This window comes from Lissotriton vulgaris, chromosome 1_2 (assembly GCF_964263255.1).
Source record: "Lissotriton vulgaris chromosome 1_2, aLisVul1.2, whole genome shotgun sequence".
NCBI classification, from domain to species: domain Eukaryota; kingdom Metazoa; phylum Chordata; class Amphibia; order Caudata; family Salamandridae; genus Lissotriton; species Lissotriton vulgaris.
In genome coordinates, this window is record NC_141686.1 from 144,653,569 (window position 1) to 144,667,875 (window position 14,307).

At 49.2% G+C, this 14,307-nt stretch overlaps 1 protein-coding gene and 1 long non-coding RNA gene across 2 annotated transcripts in view; one reads left to right on the forward strand and one right to left on the reverse strand.

The window, feature by feature from the left end:
• The window catches only part of LOC147734710 (solute carrier family 23 member 1-like), a 338,504-nt gene that overhangs the window by 161,862 nt on the left and 162,335 nt on the right, over positions 1-14,307 (reverse strand). The window lies entirely within an intron of this gene.
• Positions 2,040-14,307, forward strand: part of LOC147734711 (uncharacterized) — an 80,535-nt gene continuing 68,267 nt past the window's right edge. Inside the window, exon 1 of the long non-coding RNA XR_015307535.1 lies at positions 2,040-2,141. This is a non-coding gene — a long non-coding RNA (uncharacterized LOC147734711). The remainder of the gene's footprint in view (positions 2,142-14,307) is intronic.

Consider the following 14,307-nt stretch of genomic DNA (forward strand, 5'->3'; position numbering starts at 1 on the left):
GACAAACATGTGTCTACTAGTGTGGGATACATCCTTATCGTACGTTCTAGTAAGGCTTTATTGTCTATCCCCTTCCATATCAGCCTGAGCTTATCCGTGGATACCACAAGGTTTTTAGCCCCAATTTCTCTTTGGGTAATAGATTTGGAACAAAGTCTTAAAATTGTTAAAATAGGATTATGGTCACCTTGGCTAGTAAATAAAACCTCAGCCTTTTCTAAAACAAATTGTAATGAGGTTGATATAAAAACATAATCCCCAGACTGCCAATCTTATTAGGATCCTAGAAGACCACCAGTTAGGCTATGCTTCTGGTGTTTACCTCTCTCATGCAGTGATTCATTACTTGGCAGGACTCTACCAGTTCAGGCACCATGGCCGGGGCCGTCAAATGAAAGCCACAAGAGGTCCGGAAGGTTTTACTTCAAAGCAAGCCCAGCCCTTGACTTTCTGCCTGAAGGGAGGCCTCTTCAGGAATTTCTAACTGTACATGCATCCTGTCAACCCAGCATCTTCCTTCGCCTGTGGGTCTGGGTCACATGATCGGCTACTACTGTACTGAAACACTGTAAATCTAGGCGCCTTTCGCACACTAACAGATTCTCCAAATGAAAACAAAGAAATACTTTAGGTTCAGACCTGGTTTAATCTAGACAAAACCATAATAACCCTTGGTTAGACTAAATCAAGTTTGCCTTTGCTTGCCATATAATTTAGTCAACCCAGATGCCTAACTAGATCTTCCATTGCCGCTTATTCTTATGGCCCTGGTTATAAAAACATCTCAGATGGCACATCTGCTGTTGATGGCTAGACCCGGATATCTACAGGTATCGTTGTCCAGACCTCTGCTTAGCGGAGGGCAGCTTCTAAGTGACACAGAAGCTTCAGGAAGAAACACCACCAGTGGCGCTTCCTCCTACTGGCGTTGCCATTTGATGGGAGGAGCAGCTTTGGACACAGTTGTCGTCTGACTTTTATCTACCTAAGAGAGGTTTTGATGTTATTCTATTCATTTTACATTAATGTTGATTTTTTATCATTTGACAATGTCAATTCCGATGTTGTCATCAATGACAATGTTTGTGTAACATCACTTCCTGCGCGCTGGTCAAATATGATAAGTTCTCACTTCTAAGAAGTTTTACCATTTTCGAGTTCTGCCCCCTGCCTCTCTCCTACCCTTTGCCTGTAAGTCCAGCAGAGCTCATATCCTGTGAAGGACAACCTAAATCTGAAAAACACTAAAGACAGCCAGAGGGAGAACTCCACGAAATGGTGACCATATTTGAAGAACCGAAAACAAGGGGAAGGCCACAGACACAGGACTAACTGTGGACAGGATTGAAGGGCTACAATGTACAGCCCTCACCAACACAGACTAAGGTCTACACTGCCACACTGGACAAACCTATAAAAACACTGCATATACAAAAGAACTGCATTTCAGATGCTGCGAACTTCTATTTAAAAAAAATGGACAGTACAAGAAAGAGCGAAGCATTCAAGTTGTCTAATATCACACATGGAAAGCATAGTCCACTTTGTTTACATTCTGCAACGTGGGGTCTTGTATTTATAATGATGAAAGATTACAGGTACCAGAAGGCAAAACCCCTCCTTGAAGCCTGCTGTGCTGCGTGCAAGAGGCGAGGCAGCACGGCAGGCGATTCATTTAGGAATTCAACTTCTGCCCTGGTGTGAAAAGGGCCGGTGAGCACGTGAGCATGCACTTGTCCGGTAATTAAAGGGCGCTCTCATCCGATCTTTCTCAGAAACCAAGACATGTATTAATTTGAACTAAAAGTGGACTGTATCCAAAAAAACAGGCCTTTCCGGCCCAATCCAGGTCGTCTGGTCACCCGACTGAAAGAACCATTGTGAAGCAGGCACGCTGGCGCAGCACCAAGGCTGAACGTGGAACGGCTTAGCATTGCTTACAGAGCCTCAGGGTTCTGACAGCACAACGCGGCTCTTTGTCCAGCTTATTGTGTCCCATCTCAGCTTCCGTCGCCAGCGAATACCGGCGAGAGCCGCTGAAAGGACCAGCACGGGGCGGTGAGCTGCATTGCGGTCATCTAGAGATGCCCTACCAGCCAGCACTTCCCGAGAGTGTCTTACAAACAACAGGCTTGTCTTACGTAAGCATATCTTTTATATAAACCTTAGCAAATAATTTTAGAGGATTATTGGGATTAGGTAATTCTACACAGAGAGTAAATAGGTAGGGCACGTGCCAGCAGGGCTGAATTGGAAAGGGCTGGGCAGTATTTGTTGGTGCAAGGCCAGAATGAAGATTGTGAAATTCTGTGAAAACCGGTATGTTTTACCCGTTGAGTTCTAAATCTTAATACAGCAAACACATAAACAAATTGAGTGAAAGATATTTGAGAGCCCTCTAAATTATTTCCTAATTATTATCGAAGCAATCAGAGGGATTTTATCATTTTGAAAAAATATTTCTCATGATTTCATACCAGTCAGTCAGTCAGTCAAAGTACTTTTATTCGATTTTGATAAAAATCATAAAAAGAGATTTCATACAAAAATTCATGAATACATTTACAGATACATCAAGTACAATCATGTTAAAAAGAGATTAAAATACATGACCAAGGCTTTACAATACAACCTTATAAAAGGCAGTTTACATATTTAAAAATCTAAAAAATATCCGCAACTGCAGGTGCAGTGCAAATAAGCAATTTGGTCTACGGCAAGAGGAAGTCATTATATGCTGTCGATAGGTACATGTTTAGCTTTAATGCGCGCTGCTGCGGCCAAGAAACTTCCCATACAAAAGATTATACGAATATTACTCATCGATTGTAAATATAGGAGTGCTGGTTTAACTTGTCTGAAGCACGCCTCCCTTAAAATTGGGAGTAAGTATTTCTTTTGGGGCACTGAGAACAGTGTGCAAAACAGAGCAAAGTGAGTGGTATCCTGTATTGAATGATTGTCGCAAGAGCACAGTGGGGCTGACTCTGGCTTGGCCCAAGATGGATAATTCCAGTAGGTACGGGATCAGATTTTATCTTGAATTTAGTCAGGAGGAACCTATGGAATGGTCTTGTGACTATTATGAGATAAGGTTCCATAGCGGGGGATCATTTTGTTAGATAATGAGTCTTGACCGAGGTCTTCTGCAGTTCTATTTCCTCTCGGTTAGATCTTGCCAGGGACAAAAATTGCCTTTTGATCAAAACTACGTCCTTGTTTGTTATGCTTTTAGGTGATTCAAAAAGTTCCAATCTTCCTAACCGATGAAATGACCTCCTCAGATAGTCCAGCCAAGGAATCTTTTTATGGTGTTCCAGTGACATGACGTCCTCCAAAATAGAGTGGTTCAAGGTTACCTCTTTATTAAGCCACGTCTTTAGCCAGTAAATCAATGGAGCCAGGTTTATCCTGTCAGTTATGTAATCCAAACCCACCTCCGAATGAATTGAATAAGTTGGGGTAGATGGGGGAACTGATAGTAATGAGCGTAAAAACCTGTTCTCTGCTCTCTGGATAGGATCAAGCTGTGCATAACCCCAGATTGGCGCACCATACATGGCTATTGACAAGAATTTCGAGGTGTAAACCTTCAATAGGGCCTTCATTTGCCTAGCGCCCAGTCTTTTGGAAAAGACCATAATGGCAGCCGATGACCTGGACACCGATAGGCTTTTTGCTCTAACCTGTGGGCCCCACATCCCCCTCTCGTCAAAGAGCACCCCTAAATAGGGAAAAACTACCGTTCTGGAGACCTCCAGACCCTTGCATCTAAAGGTTTTAATCGTACTTTTGCGTCTGTGTGCTCCTACTACCATTGTGTGCGATTTGCCCACGTTAACATTCATGTCCAGATCGTCCATGAAGGTACCAAATGCATCTAGCAGGCTCTGCAGAGCGTTACCAGTACGGGCAATAAGGACTGCGTCGTCCGCGTATAGGAGTGCTGGAATCTTAGATACTCCTACACGCGGAACGTCACCCCCAGTCTTCTCTAGGCACTTCCCCAGGCCGTTGATGTACATGGTAAACAGGAGGGGGGCTAGTATGCATCCCTGCCTTACCCCACGCCTAGAGTTAAATTTGGCACTGCATCTTCCCTCCCTGGTGACCCTGACCTTAGCGGACAGATCCTGATGTAATGAGGCCATGAATCTTACCAGGTCCATGTCTATCCCAATCTTCAGTAACATGGCCCACAGCTTTGTTCTGTTCACCAAATCGAAAGCCGAGGAGAGGTCCATAAATGCTAGAAAGAAGGACCCCTCCTTGGCGACCGTGTACTTGGCGATCAGAAGATGTAGATTGGAGCACTGTTCCACTGTGCCCCTCTTTTCCCTGAAGCCATATTGTATTTCGGCTAGCCCACCATGTTTCTCTATACTCTCCCTCAGCTTGGTTAAGAGGACTCTGCCTAAGATTTTGACGGAGGAGTCCAGGAGGGATATGGGCCTATAACAGGCTGGGTCGTCCCGGTTACCTTTCTTAAATATTGGGACGATGATGGATGTTGCCCAGGAAGATGGATAAAAACTACTGGTGGCCGCGTTAAATACATTGGTCAGAACGCCTGCCCAGGTGCCAGGGGCAGATTTATACAAATCGCCCGGTACTCCGTCAGGGCCTGGTGCTTTGTTCTTTGAGGTTTCGTGGATGGCTTTTTCCACTTCACCTATGTTGAAGCTCAGGGCGTAAGACTCGGGGCGGTTGATGGATTGAGGGTACTGTCCATGCTCTCGCCACCATATACCGCGCTAAAGTGACTAATCAATTTTTCATCCGGAATCACGCAATCCATGACTGAATTGGGTGTGTCCGTGAAAAAGGGCTGGTTTATTACATTCCAGAATTCTTTACTGTCCCTTAGAATGTCTACGTTCAAAAGGTTATCCCAGGCCATTGACTTGATCATTTCATTCCTTGATTTGATGGCCGACTTGTACTGTTTCCTAAGTTATGCTATATTCCTCGTGTCCATTATAGGTTGCTTTAAGGCAAGCATCAACAGTCTATGGGCCTTGGAGAAGTTTGCATCGAACCAGCGATGGGGTTTGCTGGTTCCCCGTCTCGTGCTAACCATAAGATCTGTCACAATTTGGTTGCAGATTGCTTCAAAGGTCCCCTTAATTTCAATGGCCGGAGATGAGGTATTTTGGCAGACCTCTAGATAACAGTTGATTTTTGGTAGGAGCTCAGCGTGAAAAGTATTTGGCACTACATTGGCCCACTTGAGCCTTCTCCCCTGGTCGATTGGGCGTACTGAGATGTGTGCCTCTTGTGGATGGGGCAAAGGGCCCATATGCTGCCCCCAGGCTACCTCCACTACTACCGGGTTGTGGTCACTATGTACAGACACCAGCGTGTTATATGACATTACCCTATTCAGGATCCCTGGGGTCATAAATATGTAGTCGATGGTGGGCCCAGGGATAGTGCCTTTGTAGGTATGAGATCTAATGGTGCCTTCGGGTGAGTTAGGTTCATACAGGTTATGATAAGACACTAAGTCTTCTAGCTCTGCCCCCTCGATAGAATGCTCAAAATGTGGCCCTACTGGCCCTGCAGGGTCTGCCCTGATCGTTGAACCACATGGGCCGTTGCATGGGTGAATATTAAAATCTCCTAAAAGAATAATTTCGTAAGTAAGACATGTGTTTTGGCTGACAGTAACTAAAAAAGCGCCCAGGCTGGAAATACTGTTGTTGCTAGTATCCTTATTCATTGAATTGTAACAATTGATATAAAAGGTGCTCATGGAATGGGGAACAGCCCTTTCAACTATTAGCAGGTTTGGGCAGGGATTGTTGACCAGTTTCAACGAGCCTTTAAGTTTCAGGGAAAAAAGGGTTATGAGCCCACCCCTGGCTCTACCTGAACTACTTGGGGATGCGGCCTTAATGAAACTAATAAAGCCGTCCAGGCAAAAACTATCTGCTGTGTCCCAAGTCACCTGCATGGCGATAACTTCGTATCCGCGGACCACTCCCACCCAATCCTCATTAGTTACCTTACTTTTGATACCTGCCACATTCCAGCTAGCGAGTTTGCAAACCAAGTCCTTCCCCCGCTCACTAGGTCCTGTTTGGGGGGGTCGCCCATGAGCTAATGGTCAATCGACCTCCTCCAAACCTTCCATACCCTCCAGGCCCTCCATGCCTGATAATCAAGTCAAGTCAAGTCAAGCAGATTTATATAGCGCGCTACATACCCAGAGGGTCTCAAGGCGCTTGAAGAAGGGTGGGGGAATTACTTCTCGAATATCCATGTTTTAAGTTGCTTTCTGAATGCTAGGTGGTACTGAGTAAGGCGAAGGTGAGTGGGAAGTGAGTTCCAGGTTTTAGCTGCCAGGTAGGAGAAGGATCTCCCTCCCATGGTGGTTTTGTTGATGCGAGGTACAGTGGCAAGGGCTTGGTTTGAGGATCGTAGCTGGCGGGAGGGGGTGTAGGACAGTCGTGTGTTGAGGCATTCGGGTCCAATTTCGTAAAGTGCTTTGTGTGCGTGGGTTAGGAGACGGAAAGTAATCCTCTTATTGATGGGGAGCCAGTGGAGGTTTTTCAGGTGCCCAGAGATGTGTTCTTTACGCGGGATGTCTAATATGAGCCTGGCTGAAGCGTTCTGGATGCGTTGGAGTTTTTTTCTGGAGTTTTGCGGTGATACCGGCGTATAGGGTGTTTCCATAGTCCAGGCGGCTCGTGACCAGTGCGTGGGTGACTGTTTTTCTAGTTTCGGTGGGGATCCAACTAAATGTTTTTTTGAGCATACGAAGAATGTTGAAGCAAGATGAAGAAACGGCGTTGACTTGTCTGTTCATCGAGAGTGAGGAATCTAGGATGACTCCCAGGTTCCGTGCGTGGTCCGTCGGGATGGGTGCTTTTCCAAGGGCCTCCGGCCACCAAGAGTCATCCCAGGCGGAGGGGGAGGTGCCTAGGATGAGGACTTCTGTTTTGTCTGAGTTCAGTTTCAGACGGCTGTGCTTCATCCATTCGGCTACTTCTTTCATTCCTTCATGCAGGTTGGTTTTGGCAGTGTTAGGGTCTCTGGTGAGAGATAGGATCAGTTGAGTGTCATCGGCGTAGGAGATGATGTTGAGGTTGTGTTGGCGTGCGATGGTCGCGAGGGGGCTCATGTATACGTTGAAGAGGGTGGGGCTGAGTGAAGATCCTTGTGGTACGCCGCAGATGACTTCAGAGGCCTCTGACTTGAATGGTGAAAGGCGGACTCTCTGGGTTCTTCCGGTGAGGAACGAGGTGATCCATTCCAGTGCTTTTCCTTGGATTCCGATGTTTCTGAGGCGCTGTAGAGGGGTGCTATGACAGACTGTGTCGAAGGCTGCGGAGAGGTCGAGGAGGATGAGGGCGACTGTGTCTCCATTGTCCAGTAGAGTTCGAATGTCGTCTAATGCTGCGATGAGGGCGGTTTCAGTGCTGTGTTTGGCTCGGAAGCCGGATTGTGAGGAGTCGAGGGATTTGTTGGTTTCGAGGAAGGCGGCGAGCTGGTTGTTGACCGCTTTCTCGATGACTTTGGCCGGGAATGGAAGGAGCGAGATAGGGCGGTAGTATTTGAGTTCGGTGGGGTCAGCTGTGGGTTTCTTCAGAAGGGCGCTGAGTTCTGCGTGTTTCCAACTTTCCGGGAAGGTTGCGGAGTTGAGGGAGCAATTGATGACGTCTCGGAGGTGTGGTGCTATAATGGAGTCTGCTTTGTTAAAGATGTGGTGAGGGCATGGGTCTGTGGGGGATCCTGAGTGGATAGAGTTCATCAGACGGATGGTGTCTTCAGTGGAGATAGGGTTCCAGTCATTGAAGGTGTTCAAGGGGGGTGGGGGTCCTGCAGGGGGTTGGGTGGGTTGGTCTTCGGGTCGGTTGTCGAAGCTGTTGTGGATGTCTGCAATTTTGTTGTGGAAGAATGAGGCTAGGGAGTCGCAGAGGGCTTGAGAGGGGGTGATGTCGTTAGAGTTGGCTGAGGGGTTGGTAAATTCCTTGACGATGTTGAATAATTCCTTGCTGTTGTGGGCGTTGCTATCTAGTCGGTCCTTGGAAGCGGCTTTCTTGGCATTCCGGATCAGTTGGTGGTGTATGCGGATGGCGTTTTTGAAGGCGTCTTTGGTGCTGGTGTTTGGGTCTTTTTTCCAGGCCTTCTCAAGGGAGCGACAGAGTTTCTTGGATTTCTTAAGATCATCGTTGAACCAGGAGGTCTTCTTGCTGCCTAGTTTGATTTGTCGTTTTTTCAGTGGTGCTAGGATGTCGGCACTGTTGGATAACCATTGGGTGAAGTTAGTGGCTGCTTCGTCGGGGTTTGAGGAGTGGGCGGGGGGGTATTGAAGAAGCGATGAGGAGATCTGGTCGATGGTGACTTTGTTCCAGTTTCTTCGCAGAGTGGGTTGGGGATGGTTGTTGAATGTGGACTTGTTGTAGGTAAAGTGAACGCAGCTGTGGTCAGTGAAGAGGAGAGCTGTGGTGTGGCTGAAGGAGACATGTTTGCTGGAGGTGAAGATAGGGTCGAGTGTGACCTGCGATGTGGGTGGGGGTAGTGACAAGTTGTTTAAGTCCGAGGTTGGCGAGGTTGTCCAAGAGGGAGGTGGTGTTGCGGTCGTTGTTCTTTTCAAGGTGAAAGTTGAGGTCTCCCAAAAGGATGTAATCCTCGGAGGGGAGCGCGTTTGGAGTTATGAAGTTCGTGATGTCTTCACTAAATTGTGCGCGGGGTCCTGGTGGCCTGTAAAGGAGGGTGCCTCTGAGTGTGGTCTTGGGGTCGATGTGGATCTGGAAGTGAAGGTGTTCAGTGTTGGCGAGATTGACGTCTGAGCTGGTTGAGAAGCGGATGGATTTCTTATGGACGATAGCGATGCCTCCTCCTGTTTGGTCGGTCCGGTCCTTACGGATGATTTTATATCCTTCCGGGATGGCAATGGTGATGTCTGGGGCTGAGGAGGCGTTCATCCATGTTTCTGTTAGGAAGGCGACGTCCGGAGAGATGGTGTCTAGTAGATTCCAGAGGTCGATGGCGTGCCTGTTGACTGAGCGGGTGTTGAGCAGGATGCATTTTAGGTGGTTGGGATCGGAGCGAAATGGTTACTGGTGGGTGTCCCGCTAACTGATGGTGCATCACACGGCCCTTGATTTGGTAGTGGCAGTGATATGGGTTCTGAAATTTGAACAAGGCGTTGACGGAACCCATGGTAGCGGCATTTCTTGAGGAGATCGGACAAGCAGGAATTTAGGGTATCAACAATATCTTTAGCAATCCCCACTAGCAATGGCTCCATTCTAGCATCAAAAAGCGCCTCCAGTTGGTCCCCAAGGGGCTCAGTTAGTTTGATGGCCAGAGCCGCTGCTTTAGTTTTTTTCCCTCTGGCCCCCTTTTGCAGTTGGGCTGCCTGTTGACATGGCTGCGATGGCTCAATGGGGGTACTGGGCTCGGTTGCTGTAGTGGCTATGAGGGCGGGATTGGTGTTGATAATTACCACGGGGTCCAAAGGTATTAGGGGGACCACTATCGTTGTGCCCGCTGGGCTGCTGGGGGACAGTTCGGGAGTAGGGGACTCCGCTACCTCAGGCAATGTCAGACCTAGTTCTTGTTCAGCGGTAGCAATTTCTTTGGTAAGGGCCCCCACTGCTGAGGAAAGATATGACAAAATGGACTTAGAGTGTCTGGGCATTTTAGCATTTTTCCATTCATCCTCACAAGTCGGTGTTTTCTTGCGCTTACCCATAGTTCGTGGTTGAGATGATGTTAAGGGGGTGGCCCCGCCCCGCCTCCTTCTGCCTTGGACTGCCAAAGACTGCCCCGCCCTTGTCCCGGGCTTCTCCCGGGCAGCTCCCGCGCGCGACTCGCGGGGCGAGTGGAGGACGCGAGCTATGAAGCACCTCCGAGCGCGCTGGTGATGCCTCAGGTGTGTGCCGGTCCCGGGGCTGCTGGGTATTGTAGTTCCCGGATGGGAACTACCGCCGTTTCCCTCGCGGCTCTCCCGGTCTTCGTGGTCGTTCCCCTCACGGCGCTGGGGTCAGTGTCGCTGCGTGCCCCTGCCACGGACTGTGCAGGCAAATTTGTTTGTTTCCCCCAAGGCTCGCCGAGGATGCGAGCTATGAAGCGCCTCCGGGAGCGCTGGTGATGCCTCAGGTGTACGCCGGTCCCGGGGCTGCTGGGTAGTGTAGTTCCCGGATGGGAACTACCGCCGTTTCCCTCACGGCTCTCCCGGTATTCGTGGCCGTTCTCCTCACGGCGCTGGGGTCAGTGTTGCTGCGTGCCCCTGCCACGGACTGTGCAGGCAAAGTTGTTTGTTTCCCCCAGGGCTCGCCGAGGACGCGAGCTATGAAGCGCCTCCGGGCGCGCTAGTGATGCCTCAGGTGTGCGCCGGTCCCGGGGCTGCTGGGTAGTGTAGTTCCCAGATGGGAACTACCGCCGTTTCCCTCACGGCTCTCCCGGTCTTCGTGGCCGTTCTCCTCACGGCGCTGGGGTCAGTGTCGCTGCGTGCCCCTGCCACGGACTGTGCAGGCAAAGTTGTTTGTTTCCCCCTTGGCTCGCCAAGGACGCGAGCTATGAAGCGCCTCCGGGCGCGCTGGTGATGCCTCAGGTGTGCACCGGTCCCGGGGCTGCTGGGTAGTGTAGTTCCTGGATGGGAACTACTGCCGTTTCCCTCATGGCTCTCCCGGTCTTCGTGGCCGTTCTCCTCACGGCGCTGGGGTCAGTGTCGCTGCGTGCCCCTGCCACGGACTGTGCAGGCAAAGTTCTTTGTTTCCCCCAGGGCTCGCCGAGGACGCGAGCTATGAAGCGCCTCCGGGCGCGCTGGTGATGCCTCAGGTGTGCGCCGGTCCCGAGGCTGCTGGGTAGTGTAGTTCCCGGATGGGAACTACCGCCGTTTCCCTCACGGCTCTCCCGGTCTTCGTGGCCGTTCTCCTCACGGCGCTGGGGTCAGTGTCGCTCTGTGCCCCTGCCACGGACTGTGCAGGCAAATTTGTTTGTTTCCCCCAGGGCTCGCCGAGGATGCGAGCTATGAAGCGCCTCCGGGCGCGCTGGTGATGCCTCAGGTGTGCGCCGGTCCCGGGACTGCTGGGTCGTGTAGTTACCGGATGGGAACTACTGCCGTTTCCCTCACGGCTCTCCCGGTCTTCGTGGCTGTTCTCCTCACGGCCCTGGGGTCAGTGTCGCTGCGTGCCCCTGCCATGGACTGTGCAGGCAAAGTTGTTTGTTTCATACCAGCTCGTGCCCCTTTCAGAACAGCTAAACACAAACCAAAGGCAAGTATTTTTTCCTGGGAAAGGTGGCAACCCTTTGTAGAGGTGCACAAAATAGTGCAATATAGTGTTACTCCTTTTATGCTGCACTAAATGGCAGCTCTGCACATCCCTCTTCGCAGACTGGTTGCACTCCACCCCCCGATTGGGTCTTGGTCAGAAGAGTGTTGAATTATGATTTTCTAGACACGAGATTTGTCCCCAGTTGTGCAAAACTTGTGCCACTCTAAACACACTTCACTGGTTTTTCTTCATTTGCGAAATGTATGCCACCTCCCCAGCCTCTGTTGTGATCTCCTCTGTTCCTGTAGGGGTAGAGAAAGGTCACCTCTGATTTGATTTTATATTTATAAAGTGTATACTATTGCTCTGAGGCGTCTAGGCGCTACCCAGACTGAATAGCGAAATTAACAGGTATGGACGACTGAAAGAGGAACTGAACACATGCATAGGCCGTCTTACTGAGTGAAAACCATGTTCTGAGCGATTTTCTAAATGCTATTAGCCCACGTGAGGTCTCAGGAGAGAGGGTAGGGTGTTCCAAAGTTTAGACGTAAAACAGACAAAGCTCCTCCCACCCAATCTCTCGAGCTGATGTCTTGGAACTTTGACCTAGTTGACTGAAGAAGAGCAAAGATTTATTTGACGGATGTAGTGGGAGAACAGGTGTTTGAGATAATCAGGTCCAACATTGTGTAGTGCCCTGAAGGCAGTACAAAGAGCTTTAAAATCAATCTTCTTCTTTATGGGGAGCCTCATTCTCTGATCCTGCCACTGCTGCCCTGGTCTTTGGGACTCCCTGTTGCTGACTAGTGGAAGGTAGGATAGACTCTACCCATGACGATGGGTGAATGCTTGAGTGCACCCAGATGAAACTAGAGTAAACCAGTAACACAGCAGGGTGGGGCAGAGACCAATCATGGCCTAAAACTGCCTGCCATCCAGAAGAAAGTTTATCACCACACCACCAGACAGTGAGATGAAACACTATAAAAAGATTCCTGTAGTAAAGAGGGGCACTTGTGCCAAGTTAATTTATTGCTCAAGTAATCTCACAGAATGCCGTCAGCTTGTCAAAACACGAAGCCCCTGCTGCTATGTCAACATTCCATAGCGAGCGCCGGGTTGACAAGTGGACTGTACCAAACCTGTGAAAGAAAGAGGGGGGGGGGGAAACATGGGGCAGCGAGTAACACAGTTTTGCTAGTTACAACACATCATCCTCCCTAAGGGAGAACAGAAATAGTATTGAACAGTGGGAGAGTGAGTGAGAGGGAGCGTGGATGTATGTCTTCCCTAAAGTGGCGGGAAAGTAAGCTAAGATCCCGGGGTCCTGACTCTGGGTTGTTTACACAGAGGATCATTCAAGGCACCAGGGGACCACCTGCCCGTAGCTATCTCATTAAGTAATGCTTGTGCCACTGAGGGAGATCCTAAGTCTATCACTCCTCCTGCCTTGCCTGGGGTCTTCGCTGATGTCTTCGCTTTCCGCCCTTCTAGCGTCCGTCTTCGGATTTCTTCCCTCAGCTGGAACCACACGATCGTGACTCCAAAGTCTTCCGTCATCCATGACCACTGAGTTCCTATTTTGTTGCTTGACGGTATTGGGGGCATAAAACTTGTCATCCCCCTTTCTTAGTCTCTCTGGTTTCTTTATGTAGACTCTTTGTCCTTGTTGAATTCTTCTCTCCTTCACTCCCCACTTCTTATCGTACCATTCCTTGTATTTCTGTTGACTGTCTTCAATTCTCCTCTTGATCTCTTTGGGGTCGGTCTCTTCCATTTGCCTTCTCCCCATCCAACCTGGTGTGAGTTTAGTGCCAGCTTTTCTTCCCTTCAGCAATTCAAAGGGCGTGCATCCTGTCGTAGACTTAGGGGTGGTGTGGTATGCCCACAACCTGTCTCTTATGGCCTCCTCAATGTTTTCTCCCGCTTGATTTGCCAACTGTATGCACTCCTTCAACATTCGGTTTACCCTCTCCACTTTTCCGTTTGCTTTAGGGCAATACAGTGGTGTGCAGATGTGGACCACAGAGCAGTCTTTGAGGAACTCCTTCATCTCTTCTGAGATCAGTTGCACACCATTGTCGGTCACCAGTGTTGAAGGTATGCCTTCGCGCGAGAACACTTCCTTAAGGAAATCGATTAAAGCTTTTGTGTTCACGTTGTCCACTGTCCCTGGCCCAGTGTCCTCCTCCTCGTCGCCAAGAAATGTAGTAAAGAGGGGCACTTGTGCTGATAATCAAGTTAATTTATTGCTCAAGTAATCTCACAGAATGCCGTCAGCTTGTCAACACACGAAGCCCCTGCTGCTATGTCAACATTCCATAGCGAGCGCCGGGCTGACAAGTGGACTGTACCAAACCTGTGAAAGAAAGAGGGGGGCGGGAAACATGGGGCAGCGAGTAACACAGTTTTGCTAGTTACAACAATTCCCTTTTCCATTCTGACCGAAAAGGGTTTTCACAGGGCCAATGAACGAAAAAAAGTTTAAACTCGTGCCCCTGGCTCCAGAGACAGTAGGCTTGATATGTGAGAATACTGTAGAACAAAAAAAACAAGAATTTAGGATAAATATATGATTGAGGTCTCATTGGGATACAGTGAGACGAGATTGTTGGAATACTTGGCCACATTCTAGTCCATCTTTTTTAGCTTACTGGTCCGCTTCAGGCAGCGTGCAACCATGTAGAAATCAACCTTGGTCCAGCCCGAACTGACAGGTCACGTCCCACTGAATTGGAACACAAGCAACACCAGACCAGTTGGACCTCACCACTGTGGAGCAACTTGAATCCGTTGACATACTTCTGGGCATATCAGTCACACTTAAGGCATCTTTCTAAGAAAATCAAAAAAATGATGAGAAAAGGGCCTGAATTAATCTCAGTCACTGGCCCCAATTCGGTCCTTCAATGTTTGTCCACGATTCCACGCGACTAGCCATATGCAAATCAGACTTGGTCCTGTACCCATAGGAAAGTCCAGACTGAACTAACAGGAGGGGTCTGCTCCAGACGGTAACATAGGCAACTCCACCCCAGTTTAATTGCTTTTCAGACTCATTAGTGCTTATGTC